This window comes from Heterodontus francisci, chromosome 32 (genome assembly GCF_036365525.1).
Source record: "Heterodontus francisci isolate sHetFra1 chromosome 32, sHetFra1.hap1, whole genome shotgun sequence".
Lineage (NCBI taxonomy): Eukaryota > Metazoa > Chordata > Chondrichthyes > Heterodontiformes > Heterodontidae > Heterodontus > Heterodontus francisci.
Genome location: NC_090402.1, coordinates 50,493,466 through 50,505,856, shown reverse-complemented (window position 1 = coordinate 50,505,856; position 12,391 = coordinate 50,493,466).

The window sequence follows — 12,391 nt, the reverse complement described above, 5'->3', positions numbered from 1 at the left end:
ACAGGATTCAGGTACAGGAATCAGTAGACCCAAATATACAGGATTCAGGTACAGGGATCAGTATAACCGAATACACAGGATTTAGGTACAGAGATCAGTGTACCCGAATACACAGGATTCAGGTACAGGAATCAGTGTACCCAAATACACAGGATTCAGGTACAGGAATCAGTAGACCCGAATACACAGGATTCAGGAACAGGAATCAATATACCCGAATACACAGGATTCAGGTACAGGAATCAGTATACCCGAATACAAAGGATTCATGTACAGGGATCAGTATACCCAAATACACATGATTCAGGTACAGAGATCAGTATACCCGAATACACAGGATTCATGTACAGGGATCAGTATACCCGAATACACAGGATTCAGGAACAGAGATCAGTATACCCGAATACACAGGATTCAGGAACAGGAATCAGTATACCCGAATACACTGGATTCAGGTACACAGGAATCATGTACAGGAATCAGTATACCCGAATACGCAGGATTCAGGAACAGAGATCAGTATACCCGAATACACAGGATTCAGAAACAGGAATCAGTATACCCGAATACACAGGATTCAGGAACAGGAATCAGTATACCCGAATACACAGGATTCAAGTACAGGAATCAGTAGACCCGAATACACAGGATTCAGATACAGGAATCAGTATACCCAAATGCACAGGATTCATGTACAGGAATCAGTACACCCGAATACACAGGATTCAGGAACAGGGATCAGTATACCTGAATACACAGGATTCAGGTACCGATATCAGTATACCCGAATACACAAGATTCAGGAACAGGGATCAGAATACCTGAATACACAGGATTCAGGAACAGGAATCAGTATACCCGAATACACAGGATTCAGGAACAGGAATCAGTATACCCGAATACACAGGATTCAAGTACAGGAATCAGTAGACCCGAATACACAGGATTCAGATACAGGAATCAGTATACCCGAATACACAGGATTCAGGAACAGGGATCAGTATACCCGAATACACAGGATTCAGGAACAGAGATCAGTATACCCGAATACACAGGATTCAGGAACAGGAATCAGTATACCCGAATACACTGGATTCAGGTACACAGGAATCATGTACAGGAATCAGTATACCCGAATACGCAGGATTCAGGAACAGAGATCAGTATACCCGAATACACAGGATTCAGAAACAGGAATCAGTATACCCGAATACACAGGATTCAGGAACAGGAATCAGTATACCCGAATACACAGGATTCAAGTACAGGAATCAGTTTACCCAAATACACAGGATTCAGGAACAGGAATCAGTATACCCGAATACACAGGATTCAGGTGCAGGAATCAGTATACCCGAATACACAGGATTCAGGCACAGGAATCAGTATACCCGAATACACAGGATTCAGGAACAGGGATCAGAATACCTGAATACACAGGATTCAGGTACCGATATCATGATACCCAAATACACAGGATTCAGGTACAGGGATCGGTAAACCTGGATACCAGTGCTGGCTGCAGCCGTTTGGCAGCTGCTAGTCTGCCAGATACTTCACCCCGCTCACTCTGGCAAAGTTCCAGCTGGAGTCCAGGAGCTCACCATGTGCATCCCCACCTCACTCAGCCTGGAAATGGGATGTCTGAGAAGTGATTCCATCGAGGTGTATATGAGACTGTTCACCATCATCTCCATTAGCTGCATTGTCAGCCGTGAATGGTTGGAGCCCCAGATATTGTCCTCCATACCTGCTTTTTTGGTTTTAAGGGAGTGGTTTGTAACCTGGTGGTGTATATCCGTCTGTCCTCAGTCATTCTTTCATTGATCTACTCCATACTCTTACTGTGTTATTGTTCGTAATCTGCTGGCTACTTCAGACATTAGCTTGTTCCACCTTTTGGTGGCATTTCTTCAATGGGGGAGTGGGGTCCTGCTCCCCTTCTTCAGGGCTCAGCCACACAAGGCCATTGGCATTTTCTAGGGGTGGCCTGGTTTACCTGGTGCCAGCCACCAGGAATTGACGAGTCACAGGTAGTGCCAGCGACTTTCATTACAGCAACAGGTTTTACCACCTGACCTGACGGTTAAGGTATAGAAAACATTAATCTGGAATATCACTTTAAATTGAACTGTAGGAGTCAGACGAGCAGAAAAAGGCCCAAACTGCACGTTACTAGATCAGAAAATTCTTCTTAACGTGTGAAATAAACGTCCAGCCAGAATGGTGGGTGCAATACCAGTCAACTCATTCAAGAAATAGTTGGTGCGATAAGGCGGGGACTGTTGGGTCTCCCTGACTGAATGGGTTAAGATGGGCTGAATGGCCTATCACCTCTGTAATTATCCAGTCAGCTCTGCAGATCTTGCAGGAACTTGCTGAGTCCCAATCATTCAGACCCCAGAGAGGGGTAAACACTGATCATTTTACCTCTCTCGCCGTTTCGAAAAGCTGGGTTAAAAACCCTAGCTGGTGAGCTGCAGCCTGTCCTGCATCAGGAAGGTGTGTGTTTATACTCAAGGGTCAAACAAACAAGACAAAAATGTGAAGGAAATTAAAATGTGCAGGATGTTCAATGCAGAAGGAGAGGGATTAGGCACTGGAGATCAATGACAGAAAAGCTTGGCCTTCTTCCCAGTCACAAACTCATTTCATTGTGCAATTTTCCTCCACTTGTGAAGTTCAGTGTGTGACTTGACTTTACATCATGTGGAAATATGAATTTTGCCGACAGACAGAACCTACTTTTCTCTCTCTGAAAATGGTGCAAAAAGGACAATAATCTGTTAAAAACAAACTCCTCGTCCAATAAGAGGACACCAGGTTACGGTGCCTGGATTGAAACACTCAGGGTAGTCAATCATTAGCAACAATAAACCCAGTTCACTGCCAGTTTCGTTAACAGTAGGTTCTTTCAGTAATGTTAGTATCTGATTAAATTTAGCACTACTTCCTGCTTTAAAAAAAAACTGAATTTCAAAACAGCCAATGTAACAACAGAATCAATCTTTGAACCCCAGGCGTTTCCAGCTCAAAGGGAGGCCACTCGGCCCATTGTGTCTGTGCCATTCCTTCACTGATACAACCCAAAGCTTTTAAAAGGGAATTGCAATATATATTTGAAGTGGAAAAATCTGCAGGGCTATTGGGAAAGAGCAGGCAGAGGCACATTGGGCCGAATGGCCTCCTTCTGTGATGCATGATTCTGTGAACACAATTTGCACTGCCCCACACTCTCCAGATAACCCTGTCTCTTCCTCATTTTCAAATATCTCTTTGCTCTTTCTTTAAAAGGTGCAATGGGCTCTGCCTCAACCATTCCCCGATGTGGGCAAGTTCTCCCAACCGCTCATCCCACTCTTACTTTCTCCGTGCCAATTTTAAGTTGACAGCCTTTGACTTCCCAACTAGAGAAATGAGTCATTTCCCGTCCATGCCATCAGAACCCTTGACGATTTCTTCACCGCTCTGGTGGACATAGTCCCACAGTGGGGCAAAATCCAGACTGAGCGGGTCATAAAACAGGTAGTAGCGGACTGGTATCACATTAAATTCTGCCTGTTACACATGCCACCCAATACACACCCTGCCCATTGCATACCCCTTAGACCCTTATTGCTGTAAAAGTTGGTCTCTCTCTCTCCTTCCTTCTAAGCAGATGTTGTTCATTCTTGTTGTTATTGTTGTCTCTTCCTCTCTTCTCCCTCCAAATATGGAAGCAAAGAGCAAAACAAATTACCCCCCCCCCTCCCCCCCACCCCCGCTTTTCTCTCTTCAAGATCTATGAATCACGATTGACAGGTTTCTGAATCAATCATTGAAATGAAGATGATGACTGTCCCTGTGTAAAAGGCCACAGGCACGAATAAACTGGAAGAAAAAAAATAAAGTTAAAGGAAATTGACAAAATCAAATTCAGATGATATTTCCAGGGGTGATGAAGCACTCCAGTCTCCTGGTGCCCACTGTCACGGAAGGCCTCAAGTGTGCTGCAGGACATTGTGTGCTCCCTCTCCAGGGGCACCCGGGCGCAGACACAAACGCAGAAGAGAGGCAGGCAGTCAGACCGAACAACCCCCTCGACCGCCTGCTTCTTGGACCTGTTGATGTCCTCCTTGGTCAAGCCCAGCAGCAGTCTCAGGAGGACGTTATCTAATCTGCCTATTCCCCTCTACTCCAGCTGGCCAAAGATCAGGAGCTTGGGACTGAAGTGCAGCCAGAAATTGAGGAGCATCCCCCTCAGATAATGGAAGAGGGGCTGCAAACTCTCAAACTGAACGTAGATGTCAAACATGGACTCCTCCAGGCTGCAGATATTATAGGTGGTCCGGGAGTCTGTGAATCGACATAATAGGCACAGGACTACCACATGCAACCAAATCCCCAATGGACCAAGGAAGGACTCCAGAGTAGACAGTGTCCCGCCGGGGATCCCCGCTTCCTCTGGATGGCAGGCCGGAATGCCATGGCGTGTCCTAATAGCCAATGAGGGCGAGGAAATGGAAGGTGTGCAAGAGCAGGCTATACAGAAAACCCTTCCACCCAGAGTGGAATGGCACAGAGGGGATTTCTGAGAGACAGCTCAGGTTGTGGGCTGAGGCTCCCAAGGGAGGTTTCGGGACCTGTTGTCAATGAGAAATCCCAGCCAGACAATGGTCAGCTCGGATATGAGTGCTCCATATGCTCGAGCTGCCTCGACGTCCTAGGCCCATCCATCTTCAGCTGCTTCATCAATGACCTTCCTTCAATCATAAGGTCAGAAGTGGGGATGTTCGCTGATGATTGCACGATGTTAAGCACCATTCGCGACTCCTCAGATACTGAAGCAGTCCATGTAGAGATGCAGCAAGACTTGGACAATATCCAGGCTTGGGCTGATATGTGGCAAGTAACATTCGCACCACACAAGTGCCAGGAAATGACCATCTCCAACAAGAGAGAATCTAACCATCTCCCCTTGACAGTCAATGGCATTACCATCACTGAATCCACCACTATCAACATCCTAGGGGCTACCATTAACCAGAAACTGAACTGGAGTAGCCATATAAATACCATGGCTACAAAAGCAGGTCAGAGGCTAGGAATCCTGTGGCGAGTAACTCACCTTCTGACTCTCCAAAGCCTGTCCATCATCTACAAGGCACAAGTCAGGGGTGTGATGGAATACTCTCCACTTGCTTGGATGGGTGCAGCTCCAACAACACTCAAGAAGTTCGACACCATCCAGGACAAAGCAGCCCGCTTGATTGGCACCCCATCTACAAACATTCACACCCTCCTACACTGCCGCCCAGTGGCAGTAGTGTGTACCATCTACAAGATGCACTGCAGCAATGCACCCAGGCTCCTTAGACAGCATCTTCCAAACCCACGACCTCTACCAACTAGAAGAACAAGAGCAGCAGATGCATGGGAACAGCACCACCTGCAAGTTCCCCTCCAAGTCACACACCATCCTGACTTGGAACTATAACGCCGTTCCTTCACTGTCACTGGGTCAAAATCCTGGAACTCCCTCCCTTTCAACACTGTGGGTGTACCTACCCCACATGGACTGCAGTGGTTCAAGAAGGCAGCTCACCACCACCTTCTCAAGGGCAATTAGGGATGGGCAATAAATACTGGCCTGGCCAGTGATGCCCACATCCCATGAATGAATTTTTAAAAAAAGATATACCGAGAGCAGTCCGGGCCTAGCGGCACTTTAAGCATCTCGATAGCTTTGGTCGCAAGCCGGATGCCATCCAAGGAGGCACGTCATGCTAATTCCTCCGGTGACGTAGAGCCCACTCCTCCACCATCCAGAACATCTCCAGCTTTGGACACCTTTGGCAGCCAGAGCCCTCTCCTCCGCTATCCACACAAACCCGTACTGATGGAGGTACGGATTCCTGAACAGCGGCTCCTGACAGATAGCCACCACTCCGGATTGGGGAGAGCTCCGGCTGGAAGTAGCCATGTTCCAGACCCTGATCAGTTCCTGGTAAAAGACAGGTAGTCCCACAAGGAAATGTGGAGTTCCCCCCCCCCAGGTTTATAAACAGGAGCTGCATGTCGTGATTGAGGCCGTGCAGTTGGCGGAAGAAATACATTAACAGTGCTTACCACCCAGGAGGATGCTCGGCATATAGATATCTCTGCAGGGTCTGAAGGCGGAAAGTCACTGCCTGGCTGCCAAGGCACACCAGAGCCAGACCTCCCTCCCTAAGTGAGAGACTCAGCACTGAGGCAGAGACCCTGTGCACCACTTGTCCCAGGAGAAGTCGATGAGCTTCTTCTGTATCTTGGTGACATACTCAGGGGGAGGGATCAAAGTGACCAACTGGTACCACACCATCGCGGGCACCACTTGGTTTATGACCTGCGCTTGACCACCATAGGATAATACTCAGAGAAGCCCTTGTTATGACCAAGGCTGGAGGAGTGCACTGTCTTTCTCTAGTTCCTCTTCTCCATGGGTCACAACATATATTTAAATGTTTACCCAGTTACCGATACGGCCAATTATATACTCTATTTTTATTTCAGAATAAAATCCACCAACCGGGTTTCTTTAATAAACAACAAAATTATCAATTTATTATAAAACAAGATGTAATCGGTAAAGATGCAAAGCATTAACACACAGATTGAAATATGAAAGTTCCCTTCTAACTTAGCCCAACACACACACGCACACACACCAGTTAAAGAAAATAACAAGTTTTCCAAGCAGAGATCGCTTCACAAAAAAGACAAAAAAAACTTTGGTCAAATACTTGTCAATTCTTGAAGGAAAAGGAGAAGAAATGGAATGATATCAGTTGTCCCTTTAATCTGGCATCCCAAATATGTGTAGACAGCTGTCACTTGGATCTTTTTGGAGCAATTCTCTTCAGGCGACGTTAAGGTTTAGTCTGGCAGGCTTTCCAGGAGAAAAGCGCCATCAGGGGTTTCAGCTATCACACTGGATTCTCAGGGTTCCTCAGAGAGGTGGAGAAAAGAAAAACTGGTGTCTTCTCTCTTAGCAAGCTGACCCCTAACTGACTCAAAACAATATTCAAAACGAAACCAACTCTTGACACCATAAATCTTGACATGTCACTTCTCTGTAAACAACTCCCCCTAATCACCAAGGCTCTTACCTTTTACTTAGCTGAAGACATGTGACTTCCAGTAGTGTATTTCTAAACCAAGTCCCAAAGTCCTTCCAGTGACTTTAAAAAAAAAATCCAGCATCTGTGTAATCTCTTCAGTCATCCAAAGGCATCCTTTTCCACAATTTTAAAACACGAGTCTTCACAAAATATTAAAAATTGAAAGCACTTTCATAACACCCTGTCCACACTCTCGGCAAGCTTGTCCTCCAGCTGTTGCCAGTTTGCTGGCCAGGCTTCCTCGGCAGGGCCACAATAGACTCCCAGGAAGAGGATGTGGGTGGTGCTCCATGCAAAAGGCCTGAGCTCCTCCAGTAGGGAGTCCAGCCATCAGTGACCCAGCCAGAGTCCAGAACGTTTCTTCCAGTTGATCCTAGTGGAGGATGCTGCAAAGTAGACCTGCTGACACTTGCATATTCTCCGCACGTCACTGGGATCCATGACCATGGGGAGCACATCATTTGCGTAAGCCAAGAGGATGACCTCCATGACTGGCCCGTGCAGAGCTAGTCCTGTCAACCTCCTTCATAAGAGGCACAGGAAAAGCTTTACGCAGGTGGCATATAACTGGCCAGACATGGGGCACCCTGACACACTTGTCTCCCAGGGTGAAGAGGCACCGTCAAGGCCCCGTTAACCTTAATCAGACACCCTGCGACGACATACAGAAGTCGGATCCAGACAACAAAATGTATCCCAAGCCCAAATGCCCGCAGAATCCCGACTAAGTATTTGCGATCCACCCTGAATCCCTTCACCGGATCCAGTGAAAGGAAAGTGATCAACAGATCAGCCATCTGGGAATGGTGGAACAGGTCCTGCACCAAGTGAATGTTGTCATGGACTGTCCGGCCTGGGACTGTGTAGGACTGGTCAGGGTGGATCATGTGGGCCAGCACAGTGCCAAGGCGGGCAGACATGGCCCTGGCAAAGATCCTATAGTCCTCGATGTGGATGGAGACTGGCGGCCAGTTCTTAAGCAGGGGGAGATCACCCCTCTTGGGGAGCCGGACAATGAGGCCCTGCTCAAAAAGAGGGGCATCTTCCTGGTTGCTAGACTTTCTCACAGGACCCATGTATTGACACCCCCTCTGGATGTCCCAGAATGTCCTGTGAAACTCCACAGTCAGACCATTCAGCCCTGGGGACTTGTTCATCAAGGAGGGAAAAGCCTCCTCCTTCCTTCTCCAGTTGGCCCAAAATCAACAGAATGAATCCCGAAACCACTCAACCTCCAGCAACAGGTTGTTAAAATCCCAGAATATAAACCCCACCTTCGCCGGGAGCAGAACCAGCTCTGCCCACAGCAGGCGGTAGTCCGAGCTCAGCACCAGCCACACAGAAACCACTGAAATACAGGAGACATACCCCCAAGAAATGTAAAGGTGGGCAATCCTGGGCCTTCCTCCTCCTGACCGCTCAAAAACGAAAGCGCTGGAGTTGGGATGGAGATTTCACCAGAGGTCCTCCAAGTCGTAGGGTCTGACCAGGTCCCTTAACTTCCCCATCGGTGCCTGGGTGTACGAGATACTGGAGTATCCTTCACCCTGTCCATTACCACCCGTCCGCACAGGATCCCGGAGCGGTCCCTCACCCTTACCATCACCGCCCGGGTGTATGGGGCCCTGGAGAGGTCCCTCAACCTCTCCATTGCCTTGAGGGTCAGTTGAAATCCTCCCTGAGGATGACGCACTCTTCAGCATCAATGAAGCCAAGGTGAGCAGACACTTCTTCATAGAAGCACACTTGCTAAATGCTGGCCTGGGGAGTGAACACGTTCATTAGATGAAGTGAAACATTCCCCCAGGAGACGGTGAGATGAAGCAAGTGGCCCAGTACAGCTTCCTTAACACCCCCAAAATCTCTGGCTGAAAATGCGGGGACGGCAAGAAAGCCAGCCCGCCTGAATTGGAGGTGAGGTGGCTCATGGAGACCCCTCCTTGCCTTGTCACCCGGAACAGTGTGGGTTTTCTACAAGAAACGCACCACATAACCCCCTCCTTATTGAGCTAGAAGTTGAGAAATCTATGGTGTGCCTCTCTGCTGCCAAGAATGTAGAGGCTGGCTATGGTTGTCTTCATGGCTAGCATCTCGTGCAATCACCACTTACACCCTAGTGTGGGAAGGGAGTGGAGTCACTCGTGATCCTTCACTCCCTCAGCAGTCCAGTGAGGAATGCCTTGAGCCAGCTCAGCTCCAGTTGGCTCATGTCCTTGCTCATGCCCGTGATCTTTAGAGCAGAGCAGACAGAACTAACAAGCAGCGCAGCTGGTCAAGAACCAGCTGGACCTTGTTACAGTCCAAGCAATCAGCCAGGAACACCTAGAGTTTTGCAAGGGGGCTGAGGTGTGACTCAGTATGGGGCACGGGATCCTTCTGCGCCTCACTGGCAATGAACTCCAAATTACCCGCGGTGCCCTCTACGCAGTCACCCAGTCATCTGAGTCGTTGCTGTTAGTGACTGACCCGCCCACCTCCCAGGGTGCAGCAGGCAGCTCAGTGGCACCAGTTCGCCTAGCTCTGTCACTAACTCGCCCCCAGGGTCGACAGCAGAGGGGTCCTCCCTGAGATCCTCTGGTGGGTCTAGACCAGAGGGCAGCAGGTGCTCTGAGCCCCACTCTGCCTCAGGCACCGGGCTGTATGGTAGCACAGGGAAAAGCTCCAATTCCAACACCAGTACCTCCCACACCAAAGTCAGAGACAGAGGATGGGGTCTTTCCTCATCCGCCACCACTCAGTGACCCAATGTGTGGGGCCTTTTTATTACCAGTGGTTGAGCAGCTCCTGGGAGACGTCGGTACGATAGTGGCTGAGTTAGGTAGCCGGGTAAGCTCAACCTCATCAGCCTTGCCCACCTTAACCTCCAGGACGCCTGACCTGGGGACCAGAGTGACTGGGTTATACCAGATGGATCCTCTGCCCCTCAGGCAGGGCTTCCCTCTCAACCACCTCCCACACCCCCCAACTCCCCCGGGAGGTGCAGGCCGGACAGAAAGATCTGCCTGCCCCTCCCAAGGAATGGATGACTCCCCCTGACAGTGTGTGGAGGTGGGGGAGGGTTTGTTGGGGAATGGTACAACCTACGAGGGGCACTGATTCCTCTTGTAAGGAAGGATGTCTCTTTTCTGAGCTTCCCTTCTCTTCCGAGAAGCGGCACCTCCTTCTTTTCTTATCGGAGAGATGTGATAAGAGGGAGATCCCCATGTCTGTTGATGCCTCCATCTCTGCCGCTCCCTCTCTCTTGCACCCAAGCTTGGCTGCAGGATGTAAATACACCACCAGAACAGTCATGGGCTTGGGAGCAGTCGCAGGTGCAAGATCGCATGCGATCACGGGATCGCAGGCAGGAACGCACGGTGCCAGGTTTGCGTTATCGGTGGTGGCTTGCCCTGGGGTGCTTGTCTTTTCTCCATGCCTTCTTTCTGTCTAGACACTCCCCTCTTCCCTCCCTGCTGGTGCCCACGATGACACTGGCCACCGACGCTGACTGCATGTCCAAGGGTACAGACACAGGAATGGGAGTGTGGGGAGGGACAGTAGCCCCAGCTTGGCTTATTTTGACAGCCCAGGAGGCAGGGCAGTTTTTTCATACATGCCCCACCTCCTTGCAGGCATGGCACCACACACCGTCTGATGTCCAGAAGATACGGCAGGCGACCCCCTGCTGCTGGATGGAGAAACCACCCTCCATGTCCTCCTCCCATGTCATCTCCACAAAGACCTGGTGCCAGACGGAGACGACGTGCCGGAGGCTGGTGTCTCTGAAGCCGAGCGGGTTTGGCACTATCCTCGACCTCACCTTCCCCAGTTGGCGAAGGCAGGGGAGGAGGAGCTCACCTCGGATAAAGGACGGGATGTTTGAGATGACGATCCGCTGCACAGTGGCCTCAAGAGGATCCACCCAGCAGGAAGGTCCCGCCCTCTGGGAGCCCCCTTTCAAGGACCAGGAGCATCACCCACTTGGTGTGCAGGAAGAACACGGTCTTCCTGAACAATGTTTGAAGCGGCTACAATGGCTGAAGAGCCAACAAACCCAGCCATGTCTTTAACTCACACCTCGATCATCATGTTGGGGTGTTGCTCTTCACCCAATGTTTTGTTGTGAATAGAGTGAATGTTGACAGAGCAGCAGGAGTAACTGAAGCAGCCACTCCTGGGTAGGCCCTTGCAGAGCCCGCCATCGATGTAGATGAAGCCACCATTTGCTATTTCACAAGCTACACCCACTCCTCGGCCCAGTGTTAATAATTACAGCCACCTTCTGCACAGAAGAGAGTTTGCAAAAAGCAAAACCACCTCTCCCACTTTGAGACAGAGAGGGGCTTCCTCCCGTCTGTTCAGTTCTAAATCTACAAAATAAATAAATTCAAGAGACAACCAAAGTCATGTGGGCTGCCTCTCAGAGTTGGAAAGAAAGGAGGGAGGAGGGCGATTACAGGGATGGGGTCACCACTCAAAGTCAGGCTCGCTGGGTGCACGCTGTCGGTGTGCACCTCGTGGAGATTATTAACGTCTCTGCTAGTGACCTTCCTGCTGGGAGGGAGGAGATGTCTTCACATGGGACAGCCAGTACTGCCCAGCATGGACACCCACCAGCTATTATCAATGAGATTACTGGAAACTTCACCCAGGCAGCTTTAGCTGTCCCAGACCAGGCCATGAAAGAGGGGGGTGTATTAATGTGTGTGACAGAGTCAATCTTCAGAAGCAAACACTCACAATCTTCCAGCTTCTGTCTTCTTTCCACTCCTCACCTACAAGTAATATTCTTTATTGAAAAGTGCACCAAGTACCCACATCTTTCTGTAGAGCTTTACCTTTATCTCCCTCTTCCTCCTTCGAAGCTGATATTGTTAATTCTAGTTGCTGTTGTTGTTGTCTCTTCCTCGCTCTCCCCTTTCCAAAATGGGGAGCCAACAGCAGTTATCTACCTGTGATCTACCTGAACACATTGCTCGACCTGTGATCTACCTAAACACATTGCTTTCCCTTTGATCTACCTGAACACATTGCTCTACCTGTGATCTACCTGAACACATTGCTTTCCCTGTGATCTACCTGAACACATTGCTTTCCCTGTGATCTACCTGAACACATTGATCTCCCAGTGATCTACCTGAACACATTGCTCTACCTGTGATCTACCTGAACACATTGCTTTCCCTGTGATCTACCTGAACACATTGATCTCCCAGTGATCTACCTGAACACATTGCTTTCCCTGTGATCTACCTGAACACATTGCTTTCCCA